The sequence below is a fragment of the Stegostoma tigrinum genome, chromosome 18 (genome assembly GCF_030684315.1).
Source record: "Stegostoma tigrinum isolate sSteTig4 chromosome 18, sSteTig4.hap1, whole genome shotgun sequence".
NCBI lineage: Eukaryota > Metazoa > Chordata > Chondrichthyes > Orectolobiformes > Stegostomatidae > Stegostoma > Stegostoma tigrinum.
In genome coordinates this window covers 38,993,147-39,008,544 of record NC_081371.1, presented here as the reverse complement: position 1 = coordinate 39,008,544, position 15,398 = coordinate 38,993,147, and the positions used below count along the sequence as shown (strand labels likewise).

Here is a 15,398-nt window from a genome sequence, read left to right as displayed (position 1 = left end):
GAGAGTATTCAATTTCACCTCTCATCTTTGAGTCAGAATATTGTGGGTTCAAATCCTATTCCAGAGATCTGAGGTCAGAAATCTAGGCTGTCAGCCTTGTACAATACTGAGGGAACAATTCTCTATTAGAAATAACATCTGTTGCATAACTGGCCGTTCCAAGGCCTGTATACACTCTCAGGTTGACTGAAAAGATTGCATGTCATAAGTTAGAGGAAGACGAGGGAGTTACTCTTGCACTCTGGACAAAACTTATCCTTCAGTAAACTTCAGTTAAAAAAGTGATGATCAGATTTGAATTCAATAAAAGAATTCTGGAATTAAAAGTCTTGAAAAATTGTAAAAATACATCTGGCTCATGACTGTCCTTTGGGGAAGGTACCTTATTTGGTCTGGCACACATCCAGCTCCAGATCATTGGCAATGTGGTTACCTTTAATTGTCCTCTGAACTGTCCTGGCCAGCCATTCAGTTGCAACAATCACTAGAAAGTTCTTTAAAAAAAGGAATGAAACTGGACAGACCACCTGGCACTAACCTAGGCACCAGAAACAACAACGGAAAAGGGAGCCCTGTTGCTGCAAAATCATCTTCACTAACATCTGGGAGCTAGTGCCAAATTCTCACAAACAAGTCAAGCAACAATAGCCATACTAATGGGATCATACCTTACAGGCAATGTCACCATCATCACCATCCCTGTTCTGTCACATCACAGGACAGGTTCAGCAGAGGTGTACAGTCACCGAAACATCAGCTTTTGTGCTCCTGAGATGCTGCTTGGCCTGCTGTGTTCATCCAGCCTCACATTTTGTTATCTTGGAATTCTCCAGCATCTGCAGTTCCCATTATCACTGATACTTAAAATGTGTTGCTTACAAATAACCAAAGAAGTGCAACATTTTTTAACAGACATAAGCAGAGAAACAAGCTTGAAAAACACGAGGAGGCTTTTGACCAGACTTGAAGAAGTGCAGAATTTACATTTACAATAGGACCCCAGAAAAAATAAACAGAAATAGTGAGTACTTGATTCATATTTAAAGAATTGGTTTTGAATTGGTAGACATCAAAAGGCTCTTGAGACAACCTCAAGTGTGATTACTGCACAAAAAGACAAACTCAGGAGAGACACAAATAAATCTTGAACAGCAGTGCAGAAGTTAAAATTAACAAAAGAAACACAGCAACTGAATTGATAGATCTTCACACAGAGTGGCCTCTGCCAGAAGTAAGGCCAGTATAAATTGCTTAGGCAGCAATAGCATTTGTAAAAGCAGGGAACAACTCTAACATGAATTAGAAGGCCAGAAATATCCTATTCGTCTTTGAAACTCTTTAAACAAAATCTATGTTGGTTGAGGAGCCAGATAAGCAAGCTGTAAAATGGAGATAGCCACAATGATAATAAAGATAAAGATGATGAGGGATTGTATAGCATCAGTGATTCAGGCCTGCCTCAGGACGACCAGGGAGATCCTGCTAAACTATGGGACGTGCTAGAAAGTCAGCTTTTTGTGTAAACCTTGGAATTCACTATCTAGAGCTAGTGTCTTACAGGTAGTGACAACAGGAATCAATTATCAGTTTGTCAAAAGGTGCCGTTGCATGGGAAATGAAAGTGGAAAACTCAGCTACATAGATAGTGGATACATTGGTTGTTTCTCCTAGGCATTTTGCTGTATAAGAGTAAGGAGCCTAACTGCAACTGTACAAGGTGCTGGTGAGACCACATCTGGAATACTGTGAGCAATTTTCATTCCCTTATTTAAGGAGAGTTGTAATTTCATTACAGGTAGTTCAGAGAACAAATATGAGGATGACTCTTGCAGCATGCACAAACAAGAGAAAGTGAGCTGGATCATATAAACCATAACAACATGATCTGCGGCGTATACTGGTGAAGTTCTATTCATTGCTTAGAAAAGGTGAGACAATCAGAGTATGTGTGGATCTAGGATGTCAAATTATTTCTGTAAAGAGGTGCCCATTAAAAAAAAACCCTACATTAGAAGATTTCAATCACAAAATCACAGGAGGGAAACTCTTCTGAAAGCAGGATGCAAAGATGAATATTGATGAGTTCAAACGGGAAATGAATCTCAAGATACCATCTTCATTATGAACAAAGTAATGAAGATATTGCTTCCAGAGACTACCATTTGGTCTCGCTGTCTGTCGGGATTTATTGCAACAGCATATGGACGGAGTTGCAGAAAATATTCCCGGATGTCAGTATTGCCAGTATCTTGGCTCTAATCCATGGGTCCTTGACTTATTTAGCAGCATCCTGTGCAACACCTTGTCAAAGGCCTTATGGAAATCCTACTAGATCACATCCACTGGCTCTCCTTCATCTAACTTGCTCATTACCTCCTCAAATATTTCTGACAGATTTGTCAGGCATGCCCTCCACTTGATGAAACTATGCTCACTCAACCCTATTTTACCATGAACTTCCAGGTACTTCACAGTACCATCCTTAATAATGAATTGTAAAATTTTAACACCACCAAGGTCAGGTTGACCAGCCAATAATTTCTTATCATCTGCCTCCCTCCCTTCTTAAACAGTGGTGTCACATTAGCCATTTTCCAGTCCTCTGGCATCCCACCCCCACTTACACCAGTGATTCCCGAAAGAGCAACACCATTGCCTGTATAATCTCGTCAGCTATCTCCTTCACAACAAAAGGGTGTTTTTCATCTGGTCTGTGTAATTTGCCCATCTTCAGACCTTTCACCTTCCCTCAGAGATGGCCTCACTTCTCACCCACCTCTCTCCTCTGATTCTCTTGAAGTTCTACTATGCGCTGATATCTTCCACCATGAAGACCAATGCAAAGCACCTATTCATCTCCTCTATCACTTCTTTGTTCCCCATTACTAATTTTCCAGCCTTATTTTCCAGTGGCCCAATGTCCACTCTTGCCTTTTGCTTATCTTCTATATATCAAAACAATACTCTTGCAATCTTCTTTAACATAACCAGGTAACATACTCTCATATTTCATCTTCTCCCTACTTATTGCGTTTTTACTTATCCTTATACTTGCTTTACTTATGTTGGCTTTTAAAGGCTTCCCAGCCCTCTGTCTTCCCACAACTTTTCACCACATTGTATGTTTTTTCTTTTGCTTTTATGCTGTCTCTGACTTCCCTTATCAGCCATGGTGCCTCATCATCCATCTGGTATGATCTTCTTCTTGGGATAAATTTCTGCTCTGCCATGTGAATTATCCCCAGAAAGTCATGCCATTGCCGTTCCATTGTCTTCCCTGCTGGGTTCCCTTTTCTATCAACTCTGGCCAGCTCCTCCCTCATGTCTTTGTAGTTACTTTACTCAGTTGTAATACTGTTACATTTGATTCAATGTTCTCCCTCTTAAACAGCAGGATGAATTCGATCCTTTTATGGTTTCCTTCACCTTCAGCTTCCTAATCAAGTCTGCCTCACTATACAATACCAAATCCAGAAGTTCCTGTTCCTTAGTGGACCCTTCAGCAAGCTGCTCCAAGAGAATCTCATTGACATTCCTTTTCTTGGGATAGGCTAGCAGCCTGACTTTCCCAGTCCACCTGCATATAGACGTCCCCCATGTTTATTGTAATAGTCAGTTTCTTACATGTCTTTCTACTTCCAGATTTATTTTCCCCCCACACCCCGACTGTTGTTCGGAGACCGGAACAAGGTCTTTTTCCCTTTGCAGTTCCTCAACAGGTTACGTGCCTTCCAATCCTATATTGTTCTTGATGTCAATTTAATTTAATTTCTCACTAACGAGGCACCCTATTCCCCTCTACCCAACTGCCTGACCTTTTGATATTTAGTTCCCACCCTTACAACCTCAGTGATGCCCACAGCATCATACTTGGAAATTTCAATTTGCACTACAAACACAACATACCTTGCTTTGTATAGTGCGTGCATTTAAATACAACACCTTCAGTTCTGATTCAACCACATCCACCCCCCACAGTTGACCCCTTATCTGCTGTGCCTAAAGTTAAATTCCAGACCTTTTCCATGCTTTCTGTCCTACTTTTTGTTTGAAACATTAATAACTTCTCCTAAGCCTTCCCTCACCTTTAACATTTGGAATAAAATGGAACCGCACCTCACCCCACTTATTTAGTTTCAAGCCCTGTCCACAGCCCTAGTTATGCAATTCACCAGGACTCTGTTCCCAACATGATTCAGGTGGAGCCCACTTATCAGAACAGTTCTCTCCTTCCCCAGTGCGGGTGCCAAGGTGCCATGAATCTGAACCTGTTTTTCCCACTCCAATCTTTGAGCTACACATTTACCTCTTTAATCTTTTTAACCCTGTGCAAATTATTTTGTGGCTCAAGTGATAATCCAGAGATTATTACTTTTTTGGTGCTTTTCAATTTAGGCCCTAGCTGCTCATATTCCCTCAGCAGAACCTCTTTCTGCTTTGTACATATATCATTGTTACCATGGCAACCTGATCTTACACCTCCCGCTACAAGTTCCTCTCCAGCCCAGTTGAGAAATCCTGAACTTGGGCATCAGGGAGGCAACACAGGATTCGGGACTCTCAGTCCTGGCCACAGAGAGTGGTTTATTTCCTTGACTATACTACCCACAAATAAAAATACATTTCTCTCCACAACCCCCTGCCCCCCACCACCACCTTGAATGGCTCCACATATCATGGTGCTGTGGTCAGTTTGAACACCCTCCCTACAGCTCCCACTGTCATTCACATATGGAGCAAAAATCTCAAACATGTTAGAGAGCTCAAAGGCTGAGGTTCCTGCAGCATTACCTCCTGGATCCCTCTACTTGCCTCACTTGTGGTCACACCTTTAGCACCCTACCATCATCTTGTGACCCCTCACCCTGGATCCCTCACCCTGAATATTTCTTTTCACCAGATGTGACATGCCCTTCCCATGCCTCCCAATGCAGCACTTTCCCCATCCTTCCCCAAGATCCTACAACCCCAATTCGTAGTGGCTGCTCCCTTAGTTATGTATGCAACACTCCTCTATGGCGCCATTCTCACACTGTGTTGTGCTGAGCAGCAGCAAAGTGCTTACCAGAGCTGGGACTTCTGCCTTTCACACAACAGGCGCCATATTTAAATCTCAGCCACTACTGTGTTAAATGACGTGAGTGTGCACTAAGAAAGTGAGCTAAAACCCCAAGATGGACTTTGTTCCAATGCATGAAGTAGATGCCTAGTACTTTATGCAAAGCTGCCTGGCAGCCAGAATTGCAACATATGGTATCAGTAAACTCCATAGTGCAGTTTTGAAGCGTTGTACTACACCAAAAGTAACCCCCAACCATGCCTTGATGGTGTACTAAATCCAGTGTTTAGCTAACCACACCAACCCCTTCTGTGAACAGAGAATGCAGATATTTACTGCCCACGAGACCTGCAGCATATCCTGAGGTGTTGGAAACTGCTGGACGAGGCGATACAAAGGAATAGATGACAGCAAGTTGCGGGGCCTATACTGGTGTAGATTCTCAGCTCAGAAATTGTCCCCATCTACTTTCTCTCTACTGCCTGGCAAAGCAGAAAACTGCATATAAATGAGATAACACAGTGTGGAGCTCAAGGAACAGAGCAGACCAGGCAGCGTCAGAGGAGCAGGAAAGTTGATGTTTTGGGTCAGGACACTTCTTCATAAATCTGAAGAAAGGTCCTGACCCAACAAGTCAACTTCCCTGCTCCTCTGATGCTGCCTGGCCTGCTCTGTTCCTCCAGCTCCACACTGTGTAATCTCTGACTCCAACATCTGCAGTTCTTACTATCTCTGCATGTAAATGTGGCAAGATTAGGTGATAATGAAATGTTAAAGCATGCAAGTAAGCCTCTTGCTGCTCATTACTGATTTTCTTGTCTCACCTTTAAAGCTTCAAGTGGAAAATAGACCCTTTTTTCTTGACTTTGAGAATCATACTTTTCTGTTCTTGTCATATTTTACCATGTGACTCACCATTACTCCTATCACTGAGGGGCTTGGAAGAATCTGCTCCTGGTGTTGTCCAATCAGATAGGATCAATTAACAGCCTCAGAGTGAAAGTGCCTCAAGGTGGCAGGGATTATGATTAAAATTTACATTGAGCTTGAGGGAGAGAGGAGAGGGTCCAAGACAAGTATTTCCAATTTAAATAAATGCAATTATGAGGGCATGACTGCAGAACTCGCAAATTAGGTTAAGGGGTAAATCAATAGGATTACAGTGACAAATATTTAAGAATACACAAACGAGACCCATTCCAATGAGAAAAAAAAAATCCAAGGTGAGAAGCCACCATCCATGGTTAATTAAAAGTTAAAGATTGTTAGCGAGTTTTGAGATTTAGCGAGTTAAAGATTGTATCAAACTTAAATAAAAAGCATTTCATTGCACAAAGATGTGTGGCAATTCAGAAGATTTGATAACATACATTAAAAAAAAGCAAAGCATGGCTCAAAGATGTGAATAATTAAAGTATAAGAGAAGAATAGCGTAAGTATTTCTGTTGTTATTCAGAAAATAAAACATTCACAGAATGAGCAATGGTATTATGGAAAATGAGTCTGAGGAGTTAATAATGGAAAATAAAGAGAGAACAGATGAATTTAAAAAATATTTTGTTTCAATCTTCACTATAAACAATATATGTACCATGCCAGGTAATCAGGAAGTGGAGGGGAGGGAGCCACTCATGGAAGGCACAACCACCAAAGAAATGGCACTGAGCGAATTGTTGGAGCAGCCCAAGTCCTGATAGACTCCATCCTACGGTCTTAAAGGAAGCTATCCTGAGATAGTTTGATGCATTGGTTGTGGTTTTCCAAATTTCCCTCAATTCAGGGCAGAAGATGCCTAGCTGACAAAAAAAAGGTCAGCATAAATAGATTTTCTCTTTGGAAAGATATAATCAGTAATGTGCTATAGGAATCAATGTAGGGGCTCAACTATTTCCAATTTACGTAAATGTCCTAGACTAAGGAATCAAAGGTTGATGCTAAATTTGCTAATGACACATAGATAGGTAGGAAATTAAGTTGAGAATAGGTCATGAGAAGGAACAAAGGGGTACAGATAAATTAAATGAATCAGCAAAAATCTGAAAAATCAAGTATAACACAAGAAAATGTGAAATTGTTCAATTTAGCATCAAGAATAAAAGGAAGTATATTATCTAAATGGAGAGGCATTGTAGCACTCAGAGCATCCACTTGCTCTGTAGCTACTTCCTCTAATATCCTAGGATGTATCCCATTAGGTCCAGGGCACTTATCAGTCAATAGCCCCTGTAGTTTCATAGAACATAGAACAGTACAGCACAGAACAGGCCCTTCAGCCCACAATGTTGTGCTGACCATTGATCCTCATGTATGCACCCTCAGTAGCATTTTTTTCATTTACGATAGTTATTCTATTTATTTCCTTTCTACCAATTGTCCCTTGATTACTTACTAATTTTAGAATGCAATTCATGTCTTCTACTGTGAAGTCTGATGCAAAGTATTTATTCAACTCCCTCTGCCATTTCCTGGTTCGCTATTCCTATTTCCTCTGCTTCATTTTCTAAGGGGCCAATGTTCACTTTGGCTTCTCTCCTTGTGTATTTAAATCGGCTCTTGCTATCCACTTGATGTTATTTGCAAGTTTACCCTAGACTTCATTTTCTTCCTCCTTTTTTTGGTCATCTTTTGTCTTTTGAAATTTTTCCAATCCTCTGGCTTACCACTAATCCTTGCCACGTATATACTTTTCCTTTCAATTTGACACTATCCCTAATTTGCCTGGCTAACCTAGAAGCCTTCTTCCACACTGAAATATATATCTTTGTTGTGAACCACCAACTATTCTTTTAATGTCTGCCATTGTTCCTCAACAGTTTTTGCTGCTAAACTTCACTCCCAGCCCACTCCATTCTGCTCTGCCCTCATTCTTTTGTAATTAACCTTATTTAAGCTTAGCACCATTAACCATTGTTTCTCACTCAAGTTCCTATCTTTTAAACTGAATTCTAAATTGTCCCACTATCTGTAAGAAGATCTTTTACTCTGATATCATTTATTAAATCTGCCTCGTTACACATTACCAGATCCAAAATAGTCTGATCCCTGTTAGATCCACAACATACTATTCTAGGAACTATTGTAAATGCACTCTATAAATTATACCTCCTGGCTTCCTCTGCCAATCTGACTATCTCAATCTCCAAGGCAATTTATCTCATGTATTATTAATGTACTGCCTTAGTTAAACACCCCCATTATCACCTGATTTATCCTCTGTCCCACCATATATTATCATTAAGGGCCCTTGAGGCTACTTATACTAGTTTCTGCTTTCCATTTTTATTTCTTATCTTCACACATATCGATTCTTGCAATACAAGATAACTTTTTGCGAACACACTTGGTCCATTCTCTACGAACAATGTCAACCAACCACCCCTTCCTCCCTGTCTGTCCTTTTGAAAAGTCACATAACCTGGAATATTTAGTTCCCAACTTCTGATGAAGGGTCTAGGCCCGAAATGTCAGCCTTCCTGCTCCTCTGATGCTGCTTGGCCTGCTGTGTTCATCCAGCTCTACACCTTGTTATCTCGGATTCTCCAGCATCTGCAGTTCCTACTATCTCTCCCAACTTTGATTGACTTGTAATCAGGACTTCACAATGCCTTTAAGATCATGCACATCAACCTGTACTTGTGCTATTAATTAATTTACTTTGCTCTGAATACTACGTGCATTCAAGTAAAGAACTATTAAGTTTGCCTTTTTTAACTATTTTTCACCTTTTGATTCTACCATTACTTTTCTAAGTTTGTGTACCCTATTCCTTCCTGTACCACTATGGGGTCAAAAACAAATAGCTGTCTTGTAATGCTGCCATATTCTCATGCTTTTACAAACCTACATTTCTTCTCTCCCAAACTCTCCGCTTACCTTTGAATTAGTTTATAGCCCTCTCTACAGATCCAGTTATTTGATTCACTGAGACACTGGTCCCAGCATGGTTCAAGTGAAGCCTATCCCACCAGAACAATTCCCATCTACCTCAGTACTCATGCTACTGCCCCACAAACTGAAACACATTCCACCCATACCAATCTTTAAGCCATGCATTTAACTCCTAGACTTGATTGACTCTATGCCAGTTTGCTCAGAGCTCAGGCAGTAATGCAGAAGTAATTACCTTAGAGGTTCTACTTTGTAATTTACCTCCAACTGTTCAAAATGTTTTAGCAAAACCTCCTTTCTAGTCCTATCAATGCAATTGGTGCCAACATCGATGACAACTATTAGAAATCTCCCCTTCCTCTCCAAGTTCTTCTTCAGCCTAGAGGAGATCTTAGGACTCCTGCTCATGGCTGCAGAGCAGGCCAGAGTTAGGAAGCATACACAGCTATCTGTAACCCCAGGTTGTTAAATAAAGCTATGTAAGATCTTTACTTTAACTAACCACCAAATCTGTGCTCCTCAGAAATAACACAGCAAACATGTCCTTTGATAAATAAAGGAACAACCATAATATTGAAATTATAGCTTGTGTTATTAAAAGTTCATTGATTGTCACAACATTTTTGGAGTTAGGTGAGAATGTGGAGTTGAGGCCACAGTCATATCAGCCATTAATAGGTGGACTAGGCTTGATGGGGCGAATGGCCTACTCCTGCTCCTGATTTGTGTCTTTGTAATTTCAAAAAAGCCATACAGAAAAGATGTACAAATGTGGTTGCAAGCATGTGGATAGACTTGAGAAGCAGGAATTGTTCTCCTTAGAGATGACTGAGTGGATTTGTTAAAGATGTCTAAAGTCATATGGAAGTGTACAGAGCAGATAGAGATAAATTGTTCCGTTGGTGGAAGGATCAAGAACCAGAGGACATTGATTTAAGGTGATTGCAAAAAGGAAGCAGCAATGACATGTGGAAAACCTTTTATGATGCAGCAAGCGGGTAGGATCTGAAATCACTGCAGGTAAATGTGTGAAGGCAGATTTAATTATGGCTTTCAAGAAAGAATTGATTAATTACTGCAGAACACAGTATATAAGTCTACTTTTGATGTTTTGATCTTTCTGAAATGGGACTCAACATGTATAAAAAATGTGAAACACTTGTTTTGCTGTATGTAGACGGCCTGCATTTGAAATGTGATTAAAAGGCACCAATAATTCAGATTTAAATGGCATGAGCTGTTTTATTAAACAATTTTACCAAAATGCTTTGGACAATATTACGAAGTTTTAAAAACTGTCGCGTTTAATGAAAAGCGTTTATCAATTTGATCTTGAGTCATTTTGGCCGTGGTATCATCATAAGGAGTCGACTCTGGATGGTGCTACTAATTTCAGAATCATCCCTTCCTAATAAATTACCCTTCCCCTCCATATTCAATTAGATGTTCTGCTCTTTTTGAATAATCTGATGACAGTTTTTGTGTTGATAGAATCCATGATTTGATGACAAAACCCCTCAAAATATCAAACAGGACAGCACACATATTTCCACATTTTGTACAGAATTTTCTCTGACAACCCTGATCAATTTCATTCGGAATGGATATGCCCCTTGAATGACTTGTTGGGGCACACGTCTAAACACTGAACTGTGAATATTAGACCCTCAGGTACCATTAGAATTTGAATGTTGTTTCTCTGCAGGCATTATTTGAGTTGCACATTATTAGTTACACAGAATCTGAATATGTCCCAATAATGAGCTGTGTTCTTTGCGCAGACCACTGGAATACCTGTTCTTCATATTGACCTACATCTTCATTCCATCCAACTGTTGTCATGGACGTGTACAGAAACTCAATGGAGCATTTCAGCAATGAAGAGAGGCTGCATAAACTCAGGTTGGTTTCTTTGGACCACAGAAGGCTGCGGGGTAGAGGTGTATAAGATTATGAGGGGCATGGAGAGCGTGAATAGAAAACAGCTGTTCCCCTTAGTCAAAGGATCAATCACAAGGAGGCATAATTTTAAAGTGAAAAGTAGGAGGTTTCAAAGGGATTTGAGGAAAAAACCTTTTACCCGGAGTGTGGCGTGGGTTTGGAATGCTTTGTCTGGGAGGGTAGTTGAGGCAAGAAACCTCGCCTTTAAGAAGTACCTGTATGATCACTTGAAGTAGTGTAACATTCAAGGTTATCGGCCAAGTGTGAAAAAGTGGAGCTTATGTAGATATTAATATATTTTTGGTGGTATAGACTCAATGGGTTGAAGGATCTCTACTGTACTAGATAATTATGAATTTCTAATTCTACAAAACTCCTTCAGGGAAATTTTGATGTTTTTTCTATATGGTTTTACCTTTGAAAACTACCATATGTTTTTATCTTATTCTGTTGGCCACACAAAATAGTACCACTGTGAATCTTGTCTTGTGAATCTTAAGCCCTGTGATTTCCATTAGAATTATATTTGAACATTTCCACTCCATAGTTTGGCTGTTAAGCAAATTGAAATTCAAGAGTATTTCATCCGTGTTGCCAACATAACATAATGGGAACTGTGTTTTTGCCAGTGCCTGATGATGAATCACTGGATATTGGTCATTATTGCATTAAGCTCAACTGGTAGTCACTAAGCAATTTTGATCTTCTGTCACAGCACTCAACATTTTGAACCCAAAGTGAATGTACATCAATTAGCTGTTGCTCTGAAATCTTTGCTGTACTCAGTGGTTGATTTGGCCCACTGGACTGTGTATACACGCAATGCATTTCAACTGACAATGTACCCATGCTGATTTTCAAGGACCCATTCCTGATATATGCTTCTCAAGTCCAAACCAGTGGCTGGTTTCTGTTCCCAGGTTGCATTTGCTTTGAGAATCATGTACAGGACAGATTCACGCTTCATCTATTCATCAACACTAATAGCTATTTGACAAGTTAACAAATGACGATCACCAAGTTCTACTCTGTGATAAGAGAAAATGGGAACTGCAGATGCTGGAGAATCCAAGATAACAAAGCGTGAAGCTGGATGAACACAGCAGGCCGAGCAGCATCTCAGGAGCACAAAAACTAATGTTTCGGGCCTAGACCCTTCATCAGAGAAGGGGATGGGGAGAGCGTTCTGAAATAAATAGGGAAAGAGGGGGAGGCGGACTGACGATGGGTAGAGGAGAAGTTCTATTCTGTCTTGGGGTGTGATAAGCTACTTAGCAATGTGGCTCATATCGCCTGCCTGATTCCAAGTGCAGATTTTAAAGTGAGTCTAACTCCCAGCAACATTTCTGAGCTGAAAAGCTGAGCAGTTCCTAATGCGAAAGCAACCCGAGACAAGCATTTATTAGCTGCAAAATTCGATCTTGATTTATGGGTTTTTGCCATATGTGTGTTTTGCTGCCAAAGAAAGTGATGGTTTTATATGCCAAACTGGCTTTTACTCCACCATTCACAATATGTGTAGAGGAAAGATTTGCAGAACGAAAGGAGAAAAATGACAATTTATTTGCTCCAGTATGTACACAATAGGCTGAATGTGCTCCTCCTGGACTGTAAACATTCTATGAATCGATGAATCAGTTATAACGTTCTTGGTAATGTTTTTTAGAAACTATTTGGTTTCTTTCCCTGCTTCACAAAATCACAGTTTCAATACTTTATCAGAGATTGTGTTCCAATCTAATTGTATATTTAATTAGTATCTCATTGAAGACGTTTTGGACTCTAGCAGCCATGAAATCCTCGTAAGCCCAAAAGATGGATAATGAATAGCCAGTGAGGTAACTCCCCAACAGCTATGGGTACTTACAGAATTACATCAGCGTATGAGTCACTGCCTTTTGAAAAATTAAAAGAAATATTATCCTGAGAAGATATGCATAATATCAGCTCTCAATTAATTAAATATTATACTTGATACAAACATCTGTAAATCAAAAAGTTGTTGATACAACCTTGGCCGCTACCCTAGCTCAATAATTCTACGGTCCGCAACATTCACTATGAATGTTGGCAAAGATGAAGACTGTTGAACTGCAGTCCCAATATTTATTTAAACATACTTTAAAATTACTTTGTAATGTGACAACTGATTTTAATCCTGAGCTGGAAGTCAAAAGTATGCTAAAGGCATATGTCTAGTTTTGATTTTTGCTAGGTTTGAATGACATTCTTGGGACTCTGCCTAATAGGTACATTGTTTCTTTAATGTGGTTTGGCTTTCTGAATAGTTATCATTTTTCTAGAAAAATTATTCTCTTGGCAATGCATGCAGAGTTTCTTACATCCTGAGGGACACAAGTTGTGTCTTGAAGTTGTGCTTCGGTTAAGCCTGTCAAATGTATCTTGTGGAAGTCTAGCACCATTCACTGGGATTCAGTGTACAATTGCCTCATTTTGATGTGAAACAATGCTTTTCAAAAATGTTTCATAAATGACAATTGTAATAAGAGTGATGGCCTCCGATTACAAGAATCTTTACAAGCTGAGGTAAAGAGAATCCGTGATAATTGAAAATAGATGACCAGCTTTGACAACATTCCAGAGATCAAACCTGCACAAAATTGTCTGTGGCATGTTTGAGCTATATTGTAATGTTCAAGTACTTTAAGTAAGCATTGCATATTGCAGTTATGGTGGTTGAAAGCAATAAAACAGAAAACACTGGCTTAAGCACATTGGTCAAAAAGTGTAAACGGTATTTATGCGTAAACTAAATGGAACTTCTTAAATGAACTATAACGTCTTATTAAGGTATGACTAAATCTCAGGTTTGATCCATGTCCTGGGATGGTTAGCTAGTTTCAGACAGCACAGCAATACAGATAGTACAACAAACCTCAACATCCCTAGGCTACGGAAGGGAAAAATGATCCAGTATTACCAACACACTTTCATTGTCCAGTGCCATGTAGTGGAAATGCATTCATCCAGACAGTAGTTAAATTTTTGTTTCGAGCTCTCTAATTATGTGAGACAATAACCGCGTAAAAATTCCTGACCAATTTTGCACAGAAATCCTATATATAATTATCATACAGGCCATCTGGCTCATGTAGTCCCTGCTGGTGTTGATGCTTCACATGAGTATCTTTCTAAACCTCTAAATATCTGTCTATTTCTTTCTTCGTCCTATGCTTATTTGGTTTTCTTAGTGTAATCAAAGCAGAATTTTTACATGTGAATTACATGTCTTTATCCTCCTTTTCAGAAGTCACATAGCACATGTTTCTAGTTCAACAGGTTTATTTGAAATCACAAGTTTCGGAGTGCTGCTCCTTTATCAGGTGGTTGAATTGAATAGGTTTTAGGAAACCAATTGTACAGTGATGGTTCAGAGCTCCAAGCACATCTCTAGTGGTAAATCAACTATTGCTATTTTTCTATAATAGAGAAGTTTAGAATGGGCTGTCTAGATTGGCTATCTATTCAATGAACTCCCAAGATGTTGAGTAGAAAAATCAATGACCTCCCACAGCAGATATTTCAAGCAGGTTAATATGATGTGCTCCTTTGTCAGGCAGTCATGGCCATAATCACATATGAGCTCAATATTACAGCACTCTCATAACTAAATTAGAGGGTAAAGGAGTAAGCACTTTCTAGGACTCAAGTATAGAGAACAGACCTATATATCAACTCAGGACCAAGACACTGCTGCACTGCCCCTGGGCAATAAGCGAAACTTAGCTCTTTCAGTTCAAACAGATGTTGAAGATCCTTCAGCACCTACTTAAAGAACAATGGAACTCTCCCAGTGTCCTGGCCCATAGTCTTCCTCTGAGTAAGAGTACCAAAAACATCAATTCAGCTAGTCATTTATCTCACTTCTGGATCTCAATTGCAAAAATCTTTACAAGCAGAGGGAGACAGAATCCAAAGTTAGTTGAAAATAAATAGACAGCTTTGACAAAATGCCTATGGTCAACCTCCCCATGAGTGTGTGTGACATGTCTGAACTACGATGTGATGTTCCAGAAGTGAAAGTAAATATTGTACATTGAAGTCTTGGTGGATAAAAGCAGTAAAACAGTAGAATTTATGTAATATTTTTAACAACTTTTCTTGACACCTTTAATTGTTTGTGTACGTAACAGGTTATTGATAGCTAATGTTACTGAGGAATTGAACCATGCAGTCTGGGTCCCCGAAAAGGATGTATCCTCGTTTCAACATTGAAGATATCTATTTCTACACAGTTGAATGTTGAAGCTTGTCTCAGGAACTTGTTCCTTTTAATGTATAAATTGATGTTGTGAAATTTAGGCTGCACTAGAAGAGTGGTCACACCTATTAAAAACAGATCTCATCAATGTCCATTCCTGCCCTCAAAACCTCTTTACTCAAAATTGAATTGAGCTGTTATTAAGGTGCAAGAGGAGTGATGCACAAACTGCCAATTGTAGTTTTGGCAGGGGAGGACAGCTTGCAAATTTGGTACTACCAGTGCCAC

At 39.6% G+C, this 15,398-nt stretch overlaps 1 long non-coding RNA gene across 3 annotated transcripts in view; it reads left to right on the top strand.

Annotated features, from left to right (window-relative positions):
- The first annotated feature begins 820 nt into the window (after positions 1-820).
- Positions 821-15,398, top strand: part of LOC125461108 (uncharacterized) — a 35,214-nt gene continuing 20,636 nt past the window's right edge. For 2 of the 3 annotated variants that reach the window (XR_009446862.1, XR_009446861.1), the window contains exons 1-4: positions 821-1,021; positions 1,796-1,928; positions 10,439-10,618; positions 10,729-10,849. This is a non-coding gene — a long non-coding RNA (uncharacterized LOC125461108). The remainder of the gene's footprint in view (positions 1,022-1,795; positions 1,929-10,438; positions 10,619-10,728; positions 10,850-15,398) is intronic. The other variant, XR_009446863.1, reaches the window with a different exon arrangement.